This window comes from Mesocricetus auratus, unplaced genomic scaffold, assembly GCF_017639785.1.
Source record: "Mesocricetus auratus isolate SY011 unplaced genomic scaffold, BCM_Maur_2.0 Super-Scaffold_100028, whole genome shotgun sequence".
In the NCBI taxonomy this organism is placed as follows: domain Eukaryota; kingdom Metazoa; phylum Chordata; class Mammalia; order Rodentia; family Cricetidae; genus Mesocricetus; species Mesocricetus auratus.
In genome coordinates this window covers 16,835,508-16,856,868 of record NW_024429209.1, presented here as the reverse complement: position 1 = coordinate 16,856,868, position 21,361 = coordinate 16,835,508, and the positions used below count along the sequence as shown (strand labels likewise).

The 21,361-nt window shown below is 49.7% G+C and overlaps 1 long non-coding RNA gene across 1 annotated transcript; it reads right to left on the bottom strand.

The window, feature by feature from the left end:
- Positions 1-1,480: 1,480 nt before the first annotated feature.
- Positions 1,481-5,184, bottom strand: LOC121134529. The gene is made up of 2 exons (XR_005871620.1): positions 4,977-5,184; positions 1,481-1,825 (listed from the first exon to the last, which is right to left on the bottom strand). It is a non-coding gene; the product is annotated as an uncharacterized LOC121134529 (long non-coding RNA).
- Between the last annotated feature and the right edge of the window lie 16,177 nt (positions 5,185-21,361).

Here is a 21,361-nt window from a genome sequence, read left to right as displayed (position 1 = left end):
TCCCAACCCATGCCATGCGCGCGCGCGCGTGTACACACACACACACACACACACACACACACACACACACACACACACACTGAATAAATGAGCACATAAACAAACAAACCAGCTTCCTGGTAACTTGTTTAAAGAAACACAGCAAAAAGTGTCGAGGACGAGCTTCCAATCAAGTAATCTGGCCCAGAAACCCTGCTCTACATTTCTGTGCTGTTCCAAAAAAAAAAAAAAAAAAGTAGCTGTAAAAAGTGGCCACTAGGTAATTTTTTACGTGACTAACTCAGCCCCCCAGGGAAGGCTGGCTCTGAAAAATGTCTTAATGTGCAAACCTTTTCTGCCCATTTCTCTGCAAAGCACGCTGTGACACTGCACCACGCCTAAAAGTCAGGTAGCAACAGCCACTCTGATTTCTTTTACCTGACTGGGGAGCCAGTTCTGGAAAGTGAATATTTCCTCCCACGTCGAGGGACAGACAGACTGTGACATCACAACCCTGTTTCCTATGGTGCAGGCACAGCTCCTGGGGACCCTTTCCCCATCACTCACGAAGGGGCAGCCCCCTGGCTCCAAGAATGCATCGTCCGTGTAGAGAAACTGCTTAGAATTCACAATTCTTCCGCCTATCAAGAGAGGGATTTCAACTCAGGTATGTTCTTTGGGCTTTTAATGCCTTGGATATGAGGAGGAACGCCTAATTTCAAGGCAGACTTCATGGCCCCGGGTTGTGTGTTTTTTTTTTAATAACTACGCACAAACAGAAAGCGGGGGTTATTAAGACCAGCTCATATCCAAGCCATGAATCTGCTCACTGGAGCATTGTTCCCTCCTCCTGGGAAGGTGGAGGAGCAAACGTAGAAGGAATCCAGCTCATATCTAGAAACGAATCCAGCTCATATCTAGAAATGGCAGTTGAATGCTTTTTTCTCTCTGGCTAGTTTCACCATGAGGTTGTGTGCCCACGAGCCCGCTGAGGGAGGGAGACCCAGTGCTGCCATCGAAGGCATATGGTGGTTTACACCGTGATCACTTTAGTAACACACCCAGTGTCCTGTTTGTGCATACCATCGAACCTGGGCTAACACCCGCCTCCTGCAGATTAGCCAGCCTGCTCTGCAATCTCATCCCGGAACTAGCCGACAGAGGAAGACGGAAGAACTGATAAGCCCCCTTCGTCCAGAGAGTCTCAGCCTTGGACACACACAGAAAGCCCCAGCACACTTTAAGTAGCATGAGGTAATGGCTGCCCGGATTTGGATTTGATACCTGGGAGGATGGCTCGCTGTTCCACACAGTGGCGTCGTAAACCACTGAGTCAAAGCTCCTCTGTCTGCCATGAAAAGCGTTACTGTTGTCTTTGAGATATTAAGAAGTCCCCCCTCTCTCCCCCCTTTCTCCTCTTACCCACTGCTCCTGTCCCTGGAGGCCAGTATCCCCCTCCCCTTTTCCCTTTTTATGCCCCCCAAAAAGAAAAAGAAACTTGTTTGGGTTCTCAAGATGTAAAACTTTATCCAGGGAAAGGTGAACTCTGGACACAGAGAACCTGGGTGCTTTCCTGACAAAGCGTTCCTAATTCAGAATTCTTACATTAAATCAAGTGCCTCAGCGCACGTCCTCACTGAGGTAAAGGTCTTGTGGCAGCAGGCATTTGACTCTCTGCCTCTTCGCAAGTAGAACCTGCACATTTTCCCTGGCCATGATGCATCTGCTATAGGGGTTGCTGGAGCTTGCCTCAAGTCAGTGCGGGCACGGAGTGACATGGGGAGGTGCTACATCGCCGGCGAGCTGTCTGCCGGTGAACAGTTAATTCTATGGGCGCAGGCAGGACCTGAGCAAGAAGGAAATCTGGTTAGGGTTTCTAAGAACAGTTCCCTGCTCATATCCAGATGGGCCACCTGGGGGAGACCCTTCTCTGCCATCCTTCCCCTTCCAGTGCCCGCCATGGGACATGACAGGACTGGAAGCAAACGCCTGTGCTCAGAACATGAGTCCGTGGAGACATGGGAAGATGTCCTTCCTCTGCTGATGCGAACAAGCCACTGAGTCAAGAAACAAGTAAGTGGATTTACAGTTTGAACCACCACCCCACCATGTTCTGGCATTCTGCTGCTTGGAGTCAAAAGAATTCACTTAAAATGCATAGGTTTGCTGAAGAGGAGAAATAAGAGATTAAAAACAAAAATTAAGAACAAAACTCATAGAATCATTAAAAAAGATTCATTTTTTAATTTATGTGTCTGTGCATGTGAGTGCAGTTACATGTGGTAGCCAGCAGAGGGCACCAGCTCCACCGGGGTTACAGGCCTTTGTGAGCCACTAATGTCGGTCAGCACTGAACTTGGGTCCTGTGGAAGAGCAGTAAGCTTTCCTAACCTCTGGACTATCTCTGCAGTCCCCCTAAAAACATCGCATGCCTTCTGTCTCTGATGATTTGCTTACTCAATCATGCCTTCAACAAGCTTAGCCCCCAAACCAACTCTTTCTCATCTGAAGGGTTTGAATAGTGATCAAAGGGGCACATCTGAGGGATGCTTCGAAACTCCCAAAGAATGCACAGCCTTTTTTGGTGGCTTCGAATGCAGCAAAGGCTTCTAGGGGACCAAGATGCATGTGGTGTGTTCCAAGCGCTCACAGACATGCTGTTTCAGAGAGAGAGAGACCAGCCTCAAAGACAGGAGAGCAAGTGAGGGAATTCCCAAGAGAACAGAGAGTAGGGCCACTTGCTCAGTGCTCTCTCAATTGCCTCTGGGAAATGGGGCACAGAACAGACAGGCAGGCGAAGTCAAGGGTGTGTCCCACCGTTGGAACACTAAAGGGCCAATGGGAAAACTGTCCCAGGTACCCCTGAGGCACCAAGGGGGAAGAGGAATAAATCTTAGGATGAAAGGAGGGATGGGGAAGTTTCCAGATGACTGTAACAAAACTGGGCATTCTCTACTTGGTTTCCACGATCACCCTCCAAACAGCTTCTCCTGTCCTGGAAAAGCCCCAGAGATGTTCAAGGGCTGCTGCAGATGCCAGCGACTCAGAGCGCTATGCATGATTGACAGCTGTGGAGAATAAACAGAATCCCCAGAGCTTTACAATGTTTGAAATCCTTTAGTGTCACAGCAAACCCGATAGTGACTTTTATGGTTTGGTTTGAGTTTAGATCGGGTCTCAGTTCGGAGCTCAGGCTGGTCTTGAACCCACAATCCTTTTGCCTCTGTCTCCCAAGTGTTGGTGTAACAGATATACATTCTCCTACCATCTTAGGAATGTGTGTGTGTGTGTGTGTGCATGCGCTCGCGCACGCGCGTGCATGTGAGTATGGGCATGTGCATGCCACAGCACATATGCAGAGGCCAGAAGACAGTCTGGGTGATGGTCCTCATCCCCCACCTTTTTTGAGGCAGGGTCTCTCATCTTCTCTGCTGCGCCCAGCTCCTGAGTTTTCAGGGTTCTCGTGCCTTCTTCTCCCATCTTGCTGGCATCATAGATGGCTGCTACCCAGGCCAGTCTTACAGGAGTTCTGGGGATCTGAACTCAGGCCCTCATGCTTACCTGGCAAGTAAGATGTCTCCCCAGCCCTATGCAATTATTTTGTTTGTTTGTTTGGTCGGTCGGTCGGTCAGTCGGTTGGTTGGTTGGTTGGTTGGTTGGTTGGTTTTTTGAGACAGAGTTTCTCTGTAGCTTTGGAGGCTGTCCTGGAACTAGCTTTTGTAGACCAGGCTGGTCTCGAACTCAGAGAGATCCACCTGCCTCTGCCTCTGGAGTGCTGGGGTTAAAGATGTGCGCCACCACAGCATGGCTGCAATTATGTTTTAATAGTTGGCCTCTGTTGATTTTTTCCCTTGCCCTCGGGAAATTTAATTGACATACCAAGTTGATTTCACTCTCTTAGGGTGTTTGATATTTTCTTGAGGTCATATTTTATACGATCCCTAGCAAGCCCTTCCAATGTAAGCAAACCTGGAATGAACGACCTCATCCTAATACACAAAACAGTTCAGTAGATGAGAACAAACAAGTCGAGACCTCGCCAACTCCAGATGCTGTCATCTGCTGGGGACAGCCTGGGTGTTTTACAGGCGACTGTCCCCAACAAAAGGCTTGCCTATTTACAGAGCTAACGAGGAAATGTGAGCCCATGACTCTACAACAAACAAGACCAACAAGGCCTATTTAACTTCTCTTCCCTGGCCTCTGTGACTGGCTTCCCCACTAACGCCTTGTTTCTTGGATTACGGGGCAGCGTGATCCTCACACGTGATCCTCACACGTGATCCTCACACGTGATCCTCACGTTGCTTTGAGACTTTGCTCAGCGCTGCCTGGTAGTTGAGCTGCTGGCTGGACAGGAGTGCTGACTGACCACGGGATTGGCAGCAGGACCAGCATCTGGGGAAGGGGGGGGTAATCCAGGCAGCTCCTTGGTCTCCGCCTTCTTGCTCTAGTCGGTCGGTCTGTCCATCTGGGTTTCTCCCAGCTCCCGCCTCCCGTGAACGCCCCAGATGAACGGTGCCCACACCCAGTGATAAGCTTCCACACCCTTGGGCTCCTGCCTTGCCTGGGCTGAGGTAGATACCAAACAAAACACTAGAGATGGGGAGTGAGAGCGGGGACCTCCAGTTGAAGCATCCTTCAACAACAACAACAAGAAAACGTTACTGTTCGTATGCAGGGCAGAATAGCTCACGCCTACGGTTCAGAACTTAGGAAGCTGAAGAACTGAGACTTCGAGTCAAGCCCAGGCTACATCGTGAGGTGCAGTCCAGCCTGTGCTACGGCGTGAGACCAGGTTTCAAAAGCAAAGTCGCTGTTCTTAAAGCAACCTGCTCCAACCAACCCTCTCTCCTTGGGACATCGCTGCTACCCACGGTCTCCCAAGCCGCCCTGTCCTGGTGCCCTCACACCTTGCAATGAGTCTCTCTGGAGAGAGCCCTTGCGTGAATCGTCTGCGTGTTGGAACATGTCACCCACTTCCTTTCGACCCTTACCATGGAGGGGTCCAAGGATCTCTTGGCTGACTCGGGGCTGTGAGTCGTAGGTGGAGCCGAGTGGGCAGGGTGAGCCAGCTACTGAAGGAGATGCATTCCTTTTAGCGGTAGGTGTCAGGAATCCAAGGCCACCCCCCTTCAGGAAGCAAACCTGGTGGTGAGGGCGTGCTACTGTTTGCAAAACTCCTTACCACACACGTACCCGAACAGCTGTTTCCACAGGCCGGGCCCTCTAGCAAGTTTGCACACTGTAGCTCAGACAAGACAAACACACAGTTCCCAGGAAGCTGTGGAGAGCTGGCAGGGCCAAGAATCGCCAGGGTCTGCTTGTTAAAAACCCTTTTTTCAGAAGCCTAAAGGAGGGCGTGTTGAAAATGGCCCCGCTGGATCCTACGAGTGAGCAGAGACTCACAGACACCAATAAAGCACCTACTGTGGGCCAGCTCTTGCCTCACTTGACCTTCCTTCAGGAAGACCTTCAGGCTGGCTATGATGGTCCTCATTCTGTAGCTAAGAGCTCTGTAGTCAACCGGGGTAAACGACTCACAATCCGTTACCCAGCCAGCGAGGAAGAGAACTAACACCCAGCCTTACATCCATGGCTCCCAGCCTGCTTGGGGATGGGAAAAGGGAGGAACCAAGGGTCCACATACTGTCCTCGTCATAGAGAGAGCAATACCAAACCAACCGGGAGACGCCCCTGATGCTGGCTAGCTTTCCTAGAGCAGGTAGGTGTTCCGCAGGTTGGGGGGGGCGAGGTGTGTTCATGATCTTAGCCAGCGCTAGACCGCACATGCTGTAATGCTGACCTGAGAGATGAGATGTGACCCCTGGTGTAATCGCAGCGCGACCGTTGTGGGCTAACTAACCACTTGCTGACTGGATTTGATGTCTACACTCTACGGGAGGGATTGTCACGCCTGCCACTGTAACCCTGAGCAGAAGCCCGTGGCTCCGAGGGTCATAAGCCTAGGGCAGAGCCTGCTAATGTTGCCTTGCTGAAGGGCATGCTGCCAAATTACCTTCTAAATATTAATGCTTTTACCCACAGCCCTGGGATATGCTCAGCCTTGGTCAGAGAGCGGACAACAGTCAGGGTGGAGATTCACAGCTGTCACAGTGCTGAGTGCCCAAGAGACTGAGTGTTCAGCCCCGCCGGGGACATGTTGATCACTCCAGCATCACCAAGGCTCGGGGAAATGTCCGGGGGGTGGGGGGTGAAAACTGGAGGATGGGGAGGGGTGTGGTGAAATGGCTGTTGCACTCGAGAACTCCCAAGATCTGTGGTTCTTTGCACACGATCAAGTCAGCCAGAGTCCCGGTGCAGCGTGGATAGAAGATCTCCAGGACCCACCCCTTGCCGAGGAGCTACAGGAAAATGGCCGGTGCTGAGGGGTGGAGAGTCACTGTGTTTTTGAAGATGCGGCTGCTGGTTGGACTCCCGTGCACAAATGAGAAGTGTTGTTTTAAAAATGGCGTGAAGTTGAAAGCAGAACATGTTGGAGAAGCGATGGGGTAAGTTAGGGAGTCGGGGTAAATACGATCATGTTTCATTGTACACACGTATGAAACTCACAAAAGAATCAAGAAAAGAATCTAGATTGCTGTCTTCGTCCCTTTGCGTCTGTGTCACCTTGGGCAGGTCCCCAGGCAGCATCCCACACTGGTCAAAAGAAGCAGATACGATCTTTATCACAGGTGGCACCAGCATTAACTGAAGGCCCTTTCCCCTGCGCGACCCCGTCAATTAATGGGCGTTCAAGTATTTTCAGGAAGCGGGGAATTGCCAGGGTGCAGGGGCTCCCTTCTCTCTTGCATATCTGGCTACATAATTCTCTTTTCAAGGTTTATTTTTACTGTATGGCTGTGAGTGTTTGCCTACCTGCATGTATGTGTGCCACGTGGGTACAGCATCCACGGAAACCAGAAGAGGGCATTGGCTCTCCAAAAACTGGAGTTACTGACGGCTGTGAGCTCCCATGTGGGTGCTGGGAACCAAATCCAGGTCCTCTGGGAGAGCAACCAGCGCCCTTAACTGGTGAGCCACCTCTGCAGCCCTGGCTATGTAATTTTATGTTTTTGCCACCTCAGCTGGAGAAGTTGAAGAAGGAAAACCATGAACAAAGCAGTGACCAGGAGCAGGGCACAGGTTACCGGATCTCCACATCAAGCCACCCTGGAGAAAGTGAACCATGGTGATCCCTCCCTTACTTTTTTATGTAGTGTGTGGTATCTGTGTGCATGCGTGTTCATGTGGATACGGGTTTGTGTGGTTCTGTGTATACGTGTGTGTGTAAATGTGTGTACGTGTGTGTGTGTGCATGTGTGTGTGTGTGTATTTCAGGATTTTTGATCACACTGTGACACTCAGAGACTGTTAGATAAAGTCTTCCATGATTCAGGGGTGGAAATAGAGACAAGCTGACCAGAACTGGCCACAGAGAAGCCCTTCAGACCTCGGCCTGAGTGGCCAGTGGGGCATTGACTGTGGGGCCACAGGGCCACAGATGCTAATTAAAATATCAGTTGGTTCATGTGCAACCACCAAACCGACAGAAAAATAGTGTGTGTGTGTGTGTGTGTGTGTGTGTGTGCGTGCGCGCGCCTGTTTGCCTTGTTTTGTGAAGCACTGTCTCTCAATGAACCCAAAGCTCATGGACATGACTGGACTGATTGGACTGATTGGACTGAGAGGACTGACTGACTGACTGACTGACTGACTGACTGACTGACTGATTGGACTGAGAGGATTCACTGACGACTCACTGACTCACTGACTCACTGACTGACTGACTGACTCACTGACTGACTCACTGACTGACTGACTGACTGACTGGACTGAGAGGACTCACTGACTGACTGGACTGACTGACTGACTGACTGGCAGTGAGCTTCAAGCCCCCACCTGTCTTTGCTTCCTTCCCTCATTGTTAGAGTTTCAGGCACGCAGCAGCTTTTTATTTGGGTGCCAGGGATTCAAACCCAGGTCCTCATGCTGATGCAGCAAACACTTTACAGACTGAGCCATTTCCTCAGTCTATGCCCCCCCTCAGCAGAGAGCAAATGGCGTATCACAGATGCTAACTCCCCCAAGGCTACACAGGCAGGACAAAGCAGAATGTCCCATGTCTGCCTGGTCCCCGCAATCACTGCTAACCACTGCCCTGTACTTGGTCACTGTTTTGTGTCTATGTGTGGTGTTTTACTAACATTCCTACCCTCTTTGCTTTGTGCAAAAAAAAAAAAAACAACACTGTTCTGGACACTTCAAATATTAATTCTACATACTCCATAAAAATTCCCAATATTGCCCCAACACACAAACAAGAATACTCAGGGCCAGATATGTTAAGAAATATCCCAAGGTCGCACAGCATTTCCAAATCCAAGCCCAGATTTGCTCAGATTGACATTCGGGTTGCAACATTTTAAGACAGACAGGACTGAACTGCCCACACCATTGTTGACAGAAATGAAGGCTGTCACACTGTGAGATTCCAAAAACTGAATAAGTAGATACTGGTTCTTGGCCATCAACCATACTGTAAAATAAAAATAAATATGAGGGTTGATAATGGCCTCCTTGGGAACATCAAGAAAATTCATAAAGCAAACCCTGCCCTGGTCTAACCTCAGACTTCACCCCTTTGTGAACAAAATAACTGAAGAAGTGGTCAGAGGAGAGCCCGGGCCCTTATGCTGGCTCTCTGGGCTGAACACTAAAGGTTAGTTGCTCTAAGGGAGACTCTGGCATAAGATCCTGGTGCCAGACAAACTTGACCAATATTGATGCAGACCCAGCCAACATCGGAATGCAAACGCAAATGTAAACCCAACCTCTTGGGCAGGGAAGGGCCAAAAGAGCCTGGACGCCCAGGAGGACCGATCAAGGATGGAGGCGTTCCCCCAGGACCTAACACTGGACCACCAGAAATACCATTTGCACAGATGCGTGGTGTGCTAGACCCAGACTCTCCGCCCCTCCCTCCCTGTGTGTGTGCCTCCCCCGACCAATGCCAGCCAGTGGTTTTGAAATTCAGCTCTCAATTTACAAAGTGCTTCCACCCCAGACTGACGTGGAGCGTCTCTTCTCAGACTCAGACACCCTCCTCGTCCCGTTAGTTAGTCTTTGAACATTCCAGGTGTCTATGCACGCCTCTCTAGATAGTGTCCCCTTGTGAGTCAGACAGAAGCAACTCTTAGTCAATGTCTTTCCTTTGGAAGCTTAGCCCTCAGTGTCTGTCACGTAGTGACTGCTTAATTGATGCTGGAGGAGATGGGTGCGTGGAGGGGGGGTGCGTGGGTGGATGCAGGGGTGGATGCAGGGGTGGGCGGGTAGATGAGTAGAAGAATGGGGAGATGAATAGAAGGATATCTGAATAATAATGGTAGGTGAATGGCTGAGAATGAATGGTGTGAGCAGTGGGTCTCAGCCTTCGTAACACTGCAACCTCTTAGTACAGTTCCTCAAGCTGTGGTGAGCCCAAGCATAAAATTATTTTCTTGCTGCTTCGTAGCTGCAAGTTTGTTACTGTTATGAGTCATAACGTAAATATTTGCTATGCAGGATGTCTGATATATGAACCTCAAAGGGGCCGTGACCCACGGGCTGAGAACCACTACTGTAATGTGTTAAAGGATTCTTCCACGAGACGATCGATGAACAGCGGCAGGAGCTTCGCTATTCTAGAATTTGAAGAAACTGTTCTCCTCTGACTGGAACTGGTCCATGTAATTGTAAGACTCCATCACTGGAGAATAAGCGTATTCTCAACTCAGAATGCAGATTGTCTCATTTCAGGACATTTGCTGCCCTCCAATATCATCTCTTTGCCAACCAACCAGATTTCTCCTTGATAAAAATCCAGTCAGGTGCAGGGCCCCCCTATGATTCAATCTAAGCATGTTGACTTGAACCTCTTTTAAAGAAAAAAATGTTCTACACTAAAATCCTGAGAGGAGACTTGAGGTCAAGTCCTGTCTGTTTCTTACGTTATGGAAGCTCAGGAGGTCTAGACACAAGATCAGAGTGGCTGTGGTAACTGGTCTAAAATAATGTCACATCTGAGTTTGAATTTTAGCTCTGTCGTGTACTCGTTGAGGAAAGACAGTTTCTTCACGTCTCTAAGCCTTGACTATTTTTATTAAAACATGAGGAAATATTTTCAAATAGAAATATAGAAGCTGGGAAGGTTGCTGCTCGGTGGTCAAGAGCACGATCTGTTCTTCTAGAGGACCTGGTTCAGTTCCCAGCACCCACATGCAGGTTCATAATCACCTGTAACTCCAGTTCCAAGGGTTCTGATGCCTCCCGCTGGCCTCCTTGGAAATCGCATGCATACATGCATGCAGGTAAAAACTCATATACATAAAATAAAGCAAACAAATCTTAACTTTTCAATAACCGGTGCAAAGAGTTGTATTAAGAGGCAACAAAATGAAGAGGCTTGGTGGCTGATCAGCCAGTAAAACATGGGTACGGTAGCTGGTAGCTGATCAGCCAGTAAAACATGGGTACGGTAGCTGGTAGGTGTAATGATCAAACAGTCACTAAAACGTTTCCGGTCCAGTTGGTGAAGACTAGCAGCAGGGCCAGCGTTCTGCAAACCCTGAGGTACCTGCCAACAGTGAAGAGGGTTTTATGTGAAGTCCATCTTAAGTGACATCGAGGCGCCCAGGAGGAAGACAGGGAGTCATTCCCTTTGTTGTTTTCTTTTAGTTACCAGCTGACTCTTCCAGCCGCACCAAAGCCCAAGCCTCAGTTTGATGAGGCCATGATGTCTCCAGAGGCCATGATGTCTTTAGCATCTCTCCAGAGAGTTCCTCCTGGATGTGGATCGTGGCCAGGTGACTTAGCCAGACTGGCTGTGGTGATAAAGACCTCAGAGAAAAGGGAGGATTTCCCTTGACTCTCTGTTTCAGTGGGGTTTATTCCACCATGGTGGACAGAACAGAATGATTAACAAATCATGGCGTCCAGGAAGGAGAAGGAGGAGGGGGAGGGAGGGGGAGGGAGGGGAGCCTGTGTTCTCAAACTGCTCCTTTCTTCACCCTGTGTGCAGTCTGGAGAGCTTCTCGGCATGTGGCTGGCACTGCTCACATTCTTGGGGCAAGTTCTTCAGCTGAGGCTCCCTTTTCCAGGGGACGCCAGGCTTGTATCGAGTTGACAGCTAAAGCTAACTAGTACAAAAACATGGAGGCTGCAGATGACAGATTGCATAAAACCCTTAGGGACACACATGACACTCAGGCCAGCACATTAAATCCCATGAAACTACTGCATTTAACCATTGAGAGGAGTCAAGGATTGAACAAATGTTTCTGAATTCCCTTTATGAAGGTTTTAAAATAAGTTTGTCTGTTCTGTTTTGGTTTAGCAGGGTAAAGAAATTTTGCTGCCTGGGTACCTTTATACCTGCCTCTCCCTGCTCCACCTTTTAAACGAACGTCTTGTCATTTGCCCACCGCTGGCAGAGGGTAGAGGTGGGGATTAGGGCTAGGGTATGTGGCTCCCCAGGGTGGGGAGAGGAAGAGGAAGGGGTGGAGCAGGGGGAATTTTTGCAGACTGGAGAAGCAGTTTGCGAGCCTGTGGACTACACATAGAGTAGCTTTTTTAAACGCCTGTAAACTCAAGGTGTGAGTCGGATGGGGTTGGACCCTAAGGAATGGGGGATTTTGTGTTCTATTTCTATTATGGGGAGTGAAACCTCGTCTTATGTTAGCTACAAGTCAGTGATGGGGGTGGGTGGAAAGACTTAACCATTCCAGAGGGGCTGAGTTAATACAGGTGGAGGCAGGCATTGTGGAAGAAACCAGGACTAGCTATGGCCAGGGCCCTGGAGGCAGATCTGGGCAGTGCACTCACACGGAGGGGACCAGCCTCTTGGCAAATGTCAACTTCTGGTCCAGGTGGAGGTGGGCGTGAGGAGCAGACAGATGTGGGAAGACATACTCAGAAGATCTGACAGAGGAGGAGGGCGGCAGCGTGAGCACATGGGATCTGAACCTAACCAGAGGAGGAGCTGGACAGGGTTACCCGACTAAAGCATGGACTTGGGCTTGCACGGTTGGCTTGGCAGCGGTTGCGCTCCAGCCAGCAGAAGGAAAGACATTTTTCTGGAGTAGAATTTTACTAACTTGGGAAGTGGCACAGAATTGACAGGGAAGGGGGCAGTTTAATAGTGAGCGAGAGGTAACGCGACAAGTTAGGAGGAGGGTCAGGTTTGAGAGTGAAGACCTGGAGCCTGGAAGCTGAAGCAGGGAGAGCAGGGGGAAGGGTGATGGGGTGGAGAGAAAGAGCAGATTTGAGAGCATTCAACCCCTGCCCATCTTCCTTCGCTCTGGACAGAGTCCTTAGAGTTTTAATGAATTTGGAAACTAGATGGGCCACTCTCGGGGATTATTGAAGGGGTATTTAGGGCAGGCCATGCTACAGTAGAACATGAGAAGTCTTGGCTTAAACGGAGCCCTTTCTAGATGATTGGTGGCCCATGGCTGCTCAGCAGAGTCTGGAGGAGGAGGAAAGGGAGGAGGAGGAGGAGGAGGAGGATCCAACAGAAATGAGGTCAAAGGGAAGGGATGTCCCTGAAGCCAGTGACTGTTAGTAGGAGCCCACTGAGAGGAAGAGGGTCCTTTCCACCAGGTTTCACACAGACAAACTCCCTGCCTGGTGTCTGGTAGCTTGGGAAGCTGGGAGAAGATCTCAAAAGTCATGTCAAGTGAACTCAGCCAGTGGCGGGCGGGCACAACAAGAGTAATGGAAATACTCCTTGTCTAAACTGCTCAAGGAGCAGGGACACAAGGGGTCAGCCAGTAAGAAGGGAGTGGAGGGGACTCCACCAGGGAGAGGAACCCTATTGAATCCCACACTCCCTGACTCCCCATGGGGGTCACCAAGAAGGTTGATAAAAAGGAAGACAGACATGACAAGCATTTCATTAGGGAGGAAAACCTTCATAGGGGCTCCCTGGTGTGAGAACCAGGGCCTGATGCCTGCTCACAGCTGGGAGACTTATGGGAAGACAGGGGTATGGAGGGAGATTGAGGAGTTTCCTTTTGTGGCCGCAGCTGCTCATCGCCTGGGTGTAAGCAATGAGCCAGTTAAAGAACATTGGGTCATTAATGAACACTTTTCCTGGACAGCCATTTCTGGGGCATCAATAGAGCAGGGAGGGAAGAATTTAGAAGAACAAGTTACTTTAGTTCCAGGGACTTAATTACTTCGGTTCTAGCAATTGTCATTGTTTAACCCAAAAGGGAACTTTAAAAGCATGGAGTGCCCATGACTAAGGAGACCTTGTCTCTAAACAAAACGGAGGCTGTGTTTTGGAATGAGGACTATGTGTGTAACATTGATATGGAACAGGACAACTGTCAAAGAGAATCTGCTCAAGGCAGACTTGTTGGATTTTGGTTTTGGTTTTGCATATGTCTTTGCATAATTCTGTTCGAATTTGTTTTTCTGAGTCATAATGGGGTTTGAACCCAGGGCTTGCCAGATTCTCCCTGCCATAGAGCTACACCCTGAGTCGTGGAAAAAATCAGCTTAGAAATGTTGTTCTCTGGCGCTGCATTGGCTGCCTTTCTCGTTGAGACAGAAACAATGTAAGAGATGCAGGAGGGCTGGGGTCCCGTGTCAGAAGTGTTAATGCATCCCAGTGGGAAAAGACACCCGTGAGGTTGCGGTGGGCAAGCGTGTGCAGGGTTTCCCACCTCGTGGCGCCATAAAGGAATCCGAGGACACAGGAACAAACCAGGAGTGGCTACTATCTTCGAAGGCCAGCCCCCTAGTGACTGGCTTCCTTCAGCTGGACCCTGTACCTCTACCTCCAGAGTACCACTGCCAGCTGTGAACATGAGCAGAACATGACCCATGACACCATCAGAAACAGTTGAGGACAGAAGGGACTTTTTGCTTTTGCCTTTTAATTAATTAGTTAATTTCTGTTTTATGTATGAGTGTTCATGTTCACACCTACATGCCAGAAGAGGGTGTTAGATGGCTGTGAGCCACCACGTGGTTGCTGGGAATTGAACTCAGGACCTCTGGAAGAGCAGAAGAGCAGCTGGTCCTCTTAACCACTCAGCCATCTCCCCAGCCCCAGGATGTTTTGTTTTATTTGGATGAGATCTAACAATATTTGTCATGTTGGAAATCAGAGCTAACAAGTTTTAAATATCCATAAGCTCATTTAAAAGTATAATTAGCTCATTTGATGTTAATGAAGACATTAGTATAAAATATAACTAGTTTTTTCAATAATCTTCCAACAAAATTACTTGCTATGCACCAAAATTTTAAAAAAGCAAAAACTGAAAGTGTGATTTCAGATTTTTGCAAGTTCTTGGGAGTCTGCCCTGAAGGAAGACACCGGAGTTCTCTCCTGCCTCTGCCTCTGCTTCTTCAGTTAAGGTGAAAACCTCAACCTCAAAGTTCCACAAGCGTGCAGATGAGACAGACATAGTCTAACAATTGTTTTCAGCTAACTATGAGCACCATGCCAAACCTGAAGAGTGGTCGTGTCTCATCTTATTTTATGTCATCTTATTTTAGAAGAGAAAACAAGGGTCTGGTGGGACAGCCAGCAGTTGAGAGTGTCCTGCTGTCGGAACCACAGCTCAGTTCCCAGCACCCATGCCAGGAGGCTCACCATGGCCATTGAGTCCCGCTCCAGGGATCCCACGCCCCCATCTAGCCACTGTGGGCACTTGCACACATGTGTCATATGTACACACAGGCACTCACACATAAATAAAAATAAAATATTTTTTACTTTCATTTTTTCCTATTCACTCATTCTAATATTCACTGTTTCCTGGATGAAGGTACTTCTTTTTTAATATGATATTTTTTAAAATTCTTTAAAAATTTTAAAACTTAAACCTTTTTGAAAAAGAAAAAACAGTTTATGGAAAAATGGAAACTTACAAATTGCTCTTAAAAATACCTGATATTATATCCTAAACAAAAACACCTGATACTATAGAAGTGTAAAAATTTTCCAAATGAAACAAAGTTTGATTATAATCTTTTCGGGAAGTTCTTTCTCCTTTTTTGCATGTGTGTATATACAGACATGCATGCGCCGATGTGTGCAGTGCATGTGTCGTGTATGCCTGTGCATGTGGCGGGGAAGGGGGGAGTTCGTGCTGGAGTACGCACGTACGAAAGCCAGAAGAGGACATCAGGAGTCCTGCTCCATTACCCTCTGCCTTGTTCCCTGAGACAGGATGTCTCGTCAAAACTGGAGCGAGGTTGACAGCCAGAAAGCCCCAACCCACCCTCCTGCCTCTGCCTCCCACAGGGCTGGGATTGCTACATCATGCCTCTTACATGGGTGTTGGGGATTTGAACTCAGGTCCTCATGCTTGCACAGCAAGTGCCCTTCCCCACTGAGCCATTTCTCCAGGCAACTCTATTATTTTCTGCCTCTTGCTCGTTGTGTTACAGATCAAAAGCCACCCAGGGATTCATTTGACGAGGAGAATTATTAGTAGGACCTTGAAGTAATGTATTTTTAATTCCATTTAAAGTGTTTACAGATGTATCTAAGTCGAAGCCGGTTTCTGATTGGATGTGGTGGCTCGTACCTGTCACTCCAGGAGCCTGAAGCCGGAGGGCAGTGACTTCAATGCCGAGCCTGGGTTATATAGCGTGACTCTGTCTCGGGAGAGAAGCGTGAACGACAGCTTTCTTTGTCTTCCCGGGCGTGTGCAAACCACATGGCAGTACCCGTACAGCCTTATTTTGCCCTGTATTCTCCAAAACCATGTCTTAGAACCATATGGGAAAACAGCAGGGGCTGGTTCCCATCCTCATTCTTACATTGCCCTCGTCCGAGATTAATGCATCCCTCTCGGAGGCCAGGGCTCTCTCCCTGTGGCCGTATCCCCCTGCAGATTGTGAACCACCAGAGCCCAGTGCAGTCTGCGCATGGCTTTTAGAAGGTGAGTTTCCTATCTGTTTTCCTTTTGCTGTTTGTCAGGCTTTTGTTTATTCAGATGTTCACATATTGTCTACCTTTACGTATGTACCGGACCTTCAGTTGCTTAAAAAAAAAAAGCCCCTTCTAAAAACAGATGGTGTGTGTGACGATGTGATTTTGTCAAGCATTCTCTGTGAATTGTGCCCTGCAGGAACTCTGCAGTGGGTGGCTACCACTCTACTGACCTCATACGTGTGAAAACCACAGAAGGAGAGGGCAGCAACCCCCCCCCCAGTCATGGAGTTAGTCGCCTAGCAGAGCTAGAATTTCTGTCACGTGCAGAAACCCAAGACCCCAAGTTTCCACACAGAGTGAGCCCCGGATCTGGCCGTGAACTCTCTGAAGTCAGTATCAGAGCACAGGCCAAGCCAAAGGCATCGTTCGGTCTTCTCTGAGCTTCCATTCCCAGCTTCCCAAACACATCCCACAATCGTGGAAAGGGGAGTGGCAGGTATGGTGTGGGGTGGGGTGATCAGGAAAATTCCAGAAGTGGAACAAAAAGGCAAAGGTGACGCTGGGTTTCCTCTCTCCGCTGGGGCAGACTGACCTGATCTCCCAGACAGGAGGATGACTGTCACCAGCAGGTCCAGTCCATATGATCACGCTGTAATGGTTCACGCCCACGTAACAGAGTCAGATCCTTAAAGCACAGCAGAGGGGCTGGAGAGCTGGCTGGGCCAGGAAAGTGCTTGCTTTGGGAGAGCAAGGACACAAAGACCCGAGTTTGATCCCCAGGAACAATGTGAAAAAAAAAAACAACAAAACACACACAAAAAAAAACTGGGCCATAGTGTAGCCCACACTTGCAAAACCAGCACTGAGGAGATTCTGACTAGTGGGTATCTGGGGCTTGCTGGCAGCCCAGCCTACTTGGTAAGTTCAGGCTAGTCAGAGACCCTGCCTCAAAAACAAACAACAACAACAAAAATGGTGAGTGACACCTGAGGAGCTGATCAAGGTTGTTCTCTGGCCTACACACACACACACACACACACACACACACACACACACATACACATACACACACTCACACACACACACACACACAGAGGGGGAGGGGCATTGCCCCAGTGAGCATAAGCAAAGCTCTATATGGAAGAGGGCAGCATGTGTGCAGGGTTGTAGCATGCATGCAGGGTTGTAACATGTGTGCAGGGTTGTAGCATGCGTGTAGGGTTGTAGCATATGTGCAGGGTTGTAGCATGTGTGCAGGGTTGTAACGTGTGCAGGGTTGTCATGCGTGCAGGGTTGTAACATGAGTGTAGGGTTGTTACATGCGTGCAGGGTTGTAACATGTGTGCAGGGCTGTAACATGTGTGCAGGGTTGTTCAGGACTGGCTTGGAGAAAGGCGCCAGGATATGTTGGCTTACCAGCGGCCATTCTGCAACCAGCTCCATCCAGATCATGGAGACAGGAGTTGACAGCAGTGTGGGTCGGTCAATATTTGAAGAGGGGTGGAGATCCTAGGGAGGGAAGATTAAGAGGTGAATCATGTCAGGGGTGTGTGAGCACCTCAGGTCTGTATGTGGAGTGGTTCTGCTCAGTGTCCGGCTTGCCCCCACTGGGGACAGTCTTCACCAGGAAGTCCTCACTCGGGGGCTCACGGCGATCTCCACCCAGGGCGTTCCACTCTGATTACTGTTCCGTGGCCACCATCTTGAAGTAACTTTTGTCTCATGTGTTTGTGTAGGTAGAGTGTATGCATGTGTATCCAAGCATTTGCATGTATGTGGATGCACATACATAGGGGCATGTGCACGTGTGTGCTCGTGTATGCAGAGGTCTGTGCTGGCTAGTTTCATGTCAATCAGTCCCAAGCTAGAGTCACTCGGTAGGAGGGAAGCTCAATTGAGAATACGCCGCTATAAGCCCGAGCTGTAGATAAGCCGCCAAAACATTTTCTTCATTAGTAGTGGATGGGGGAGGGCCCAGCCCACTGTGGGTGGGGCCATCCTGGGCTGGTGGTCCTGGGTTCTGTAAGAAAGCAGGCTGAGCAAGCCGTGGTGAGCAAGCCAGTGAGCAGCACCCCTCCATGGCCTCTGCATCAGCTCCTGCCTCCAGGTTCCTGCCCTGTTTGTGTTCCTGTCCTGACTTCCCTCAGTGATAAACAGTGCTGTGGAAGGGTAAGCAGAATAGACCCTGTCCCCCAGCTTTGGTCACGGTGTCCTATCACAGCAAGAGTGACCGCGAGACAAGATCCAAGGCTGACACTGGGCATGTTCCTTGGTAGCTCTCACCTCGCACATTGAGGCAGGGGTCCAGGGCGCACTGTTTCAGACTGGCTCTGGAGACCCCTTGCCTCTGCCTCCCACACACTAGGATTGCAGGTGGGCCACCATACCCACCTGGCTTTTACATGTGACGTGGGGACCTCAACTCCAACCCTCACCCTTGCATGGCTGAACTAGCCCCCTAGCCCCCTTAAAAGCCTTCCTTCTTTTAAACTATTGATTTTACTTTTAATTGCGCATGTGTTTTTGTCTGTGCACCTGAGCACAGGGTGAAGAGGGGTCCGATCCCCTGGAGCTGGAGTTACAGGCAGTACTGAGTCTCCTAATGTGGGTGATGGAAGCTGAACTTGGATCCTTTGAAAGAGTCCCAAGTGCCCTTAACCACTGAGCAACCTCACCAAGTACCCGATTGATATTCTTGATAGTGTGATCTGTGAGTCCGCGTCGTATGAGTGAAGCTGGTGGTGTACAAAGGGTGTCCGTGGGGCGCACGCATGATGGCCGCTCTTACGCACTTTCACACCTACCGCTCAGGGCGCCACCATCCACGTGGGGTGCTGAGCAAGCCTGGCATCTGCAAGAGAGTGTGCGTGATCTGAGTGCTGACCTGCTTGCTATTCGTGTTGGCATGATGCCAAACACAGAAAGTGGGGGGGACACACATTCTGAAAACCACAAACACGGACTAGAGAGATAATTCAGTTGGCAAAGGGAATTCAATCCCCAGAGGCTGTGCGAAAAAGCCAGTGCTGCACACTTGTAACCCCGCCTATGTTGGGCAGCCAAGCATGGCGCTACACCCTCGCAGACCCAGTGCTGTGAGGCGGAGACAGGTGGGTCCCTGGGGCTCCTGGGTCACCTGGTTAGGGGGTCAACCTAATCAGGAAACTTCAGGTTAGTGAGAGACTCTCTCAGAGGGAGAAGATGAACAGCTTTTGAGAAACAGGAGCCAAGGCTGACCTCTGGTCTCTGCATAAGTGCACACATGTGTACATGTGCAGCTGCATACATACAAACACACATGTTCAGGGTTACACACACACACACACACACACACACACACACACACACACACACACGCTGCTGAGAGAGCAGTCGTGAAGTTTCCAGGGTTCCACACCAGAGTCCCTTACATTTCAAGCCAGCTCTACACAGTGTAAAGAAGGCAGGATCCATACTAATGGCTTGAGCTTCTAATTCCTTTTTAACTTGCAATGACTTGAACAACCAATGTAATTCATGAGTAGTGGAGTGAGGGAATGCAGAAGGAAGGGGAGATCCTGTTCTCATCCCTTCCACGGTGCTTCTCCCTGTTTTTAGAACAAGCCTGCATTGTTCTCTCTTCACGCTGAAAACTCCATAGCCAGCTGCTATGGTTTGGATAAGGGTCCCCTAGAAAGTCACGAGATACAAGCGTGTTCCCCAGTCTGGTGCTACTGGAGGTAACATGGCCTTGAATAGGTAGGTCCATGGGGGGGGCTTACTGGTCCTTCAATCTTTGGGAACCCATTGCAAGGGGATTGCGGGGTGCCCCGTCTCTTCCTCTTGCTCTTCCCTTCCTGCTCCCAGGGGATAAGCAGCTTTGCTCAACAACTCCTTTCCCACTGTGACACGCCCCTCGAAGCACTAAGGCCAGCTGGTCGTGGACCGGAACCAAGTCATGATGCAAACTGAGCCTTTTCTCTCTACAAGCAAACCGCCTCAGGCATTCTCCTATAGTCTCTTGAGGCTGGTAACACACCGGTGAAGTCCACAGTACGGTTGCCGATGAAACATTGGGCACTGAGTGCGAGTCTACAGCCTGCTGGCCCTTCCCGAGAGCCTCGCCTCAGCAAGTGTCCGCAGCCCAAATCCTACTCCACTGTGAACACACAGAGGTCCAAAGAAAAGGGCGGTGGGTGGCTGCGGAGGATAATGTGAGGCAGCTCTTAGCTTTGGAGCCTTGTTCTTGGAGTCTCATCCACCGCCTGCCCTTTCCAGCAGACCAGGAATACGAAGTGAGATTCAAAACGAACGCGGGGATCTCACAGCCAGGAGGGGCTGGTGACTCACTCACAGTCAACCAGCTGGCCCGTATGAATCGAGGTCCGAGTCAGTACCAGGGTGGAGGCTTGCCTTGCGCACTGTGCCTCGATGGGTGCTCTGCAGTTGGGTTTCTTTGCATGCCTAGGGGCATAGCCCAGAGCTGAGCACTCCCATCTAGAAATTGAGTTTATTTCAATCCTTGTTGACTTTTCTGCTGCTTTCTGACCCTGACTCCAGGCTCTCAGCTGCTGCGGGTATTTTTGGCCAGCAAGACTCGTGTTCTGTGAGTCCAGTGTTTATGTTGTTAGGACTCCAGGTCCAGTAACAATAAGCCCAGGAGGGTGGGGAAGCCCCACCCACCAGCCTATATACAGCCTGATGCTCAGCAAATAGTTACACTGAGGACCTGGGTGAGTGCCTTATTGACGGAAGCCTTGGTAATTGCTGGTTTGTGCTTCTCTGGAATGTTTTCCCAGGAGTGTCCTTAGCATGCTTCCCTTTTGCACTGGCTGTCGGGAGACTCAGAGTCACAGTTTTGAAGACTTCTCAACAAGTCTATAAATAGCATGCACACTTACTTTTTTCTCCCTTCCCATCCTTTCGTGTCCTCCTGGCTGACTTGATTTTTAGGCTCTCAACGTATACTGCATAAGTCCTTGCGAGACACTTTAACTTGTTGCACACTTTAGCTGTCTTGGCTCGAGGCTGTAACTCCGTTGGTAGAGCAGCTTACCCAGTGGGCACAAAGCCGTGAGTTCCATCTCCTGAGTCACATAACTTGGTTGTGGGGGTGCACGCGTGCATGCCTGGAATCCCCGCACCGAGGAGGCGGAGGCAGGAGGATCAGATGATGTCTTTAAGCTGCATAATCAGATCAAGGCCAGCCTGGGCTACATGAGACCCTGCCTCAAACAAGTAAACAAATAAAAATCCCTGTCCTGAACTTCTGGCCAGCAGAGGACAAGAAAGAACACTCAACAATGCCACACGCTTTTGTCACAGCAATAAGCCTCTCTTTGTCTGACTGCTTTCTGGTGCTCGGAGCTTTTAGAGGACTAGACATTGGGGTGGGGGTGGGGATGTCATCTTCTAGCTAGGTGGCCAGGTTGCAGCACAGGCGGCACCCTGGAATCAGTGCAGGCA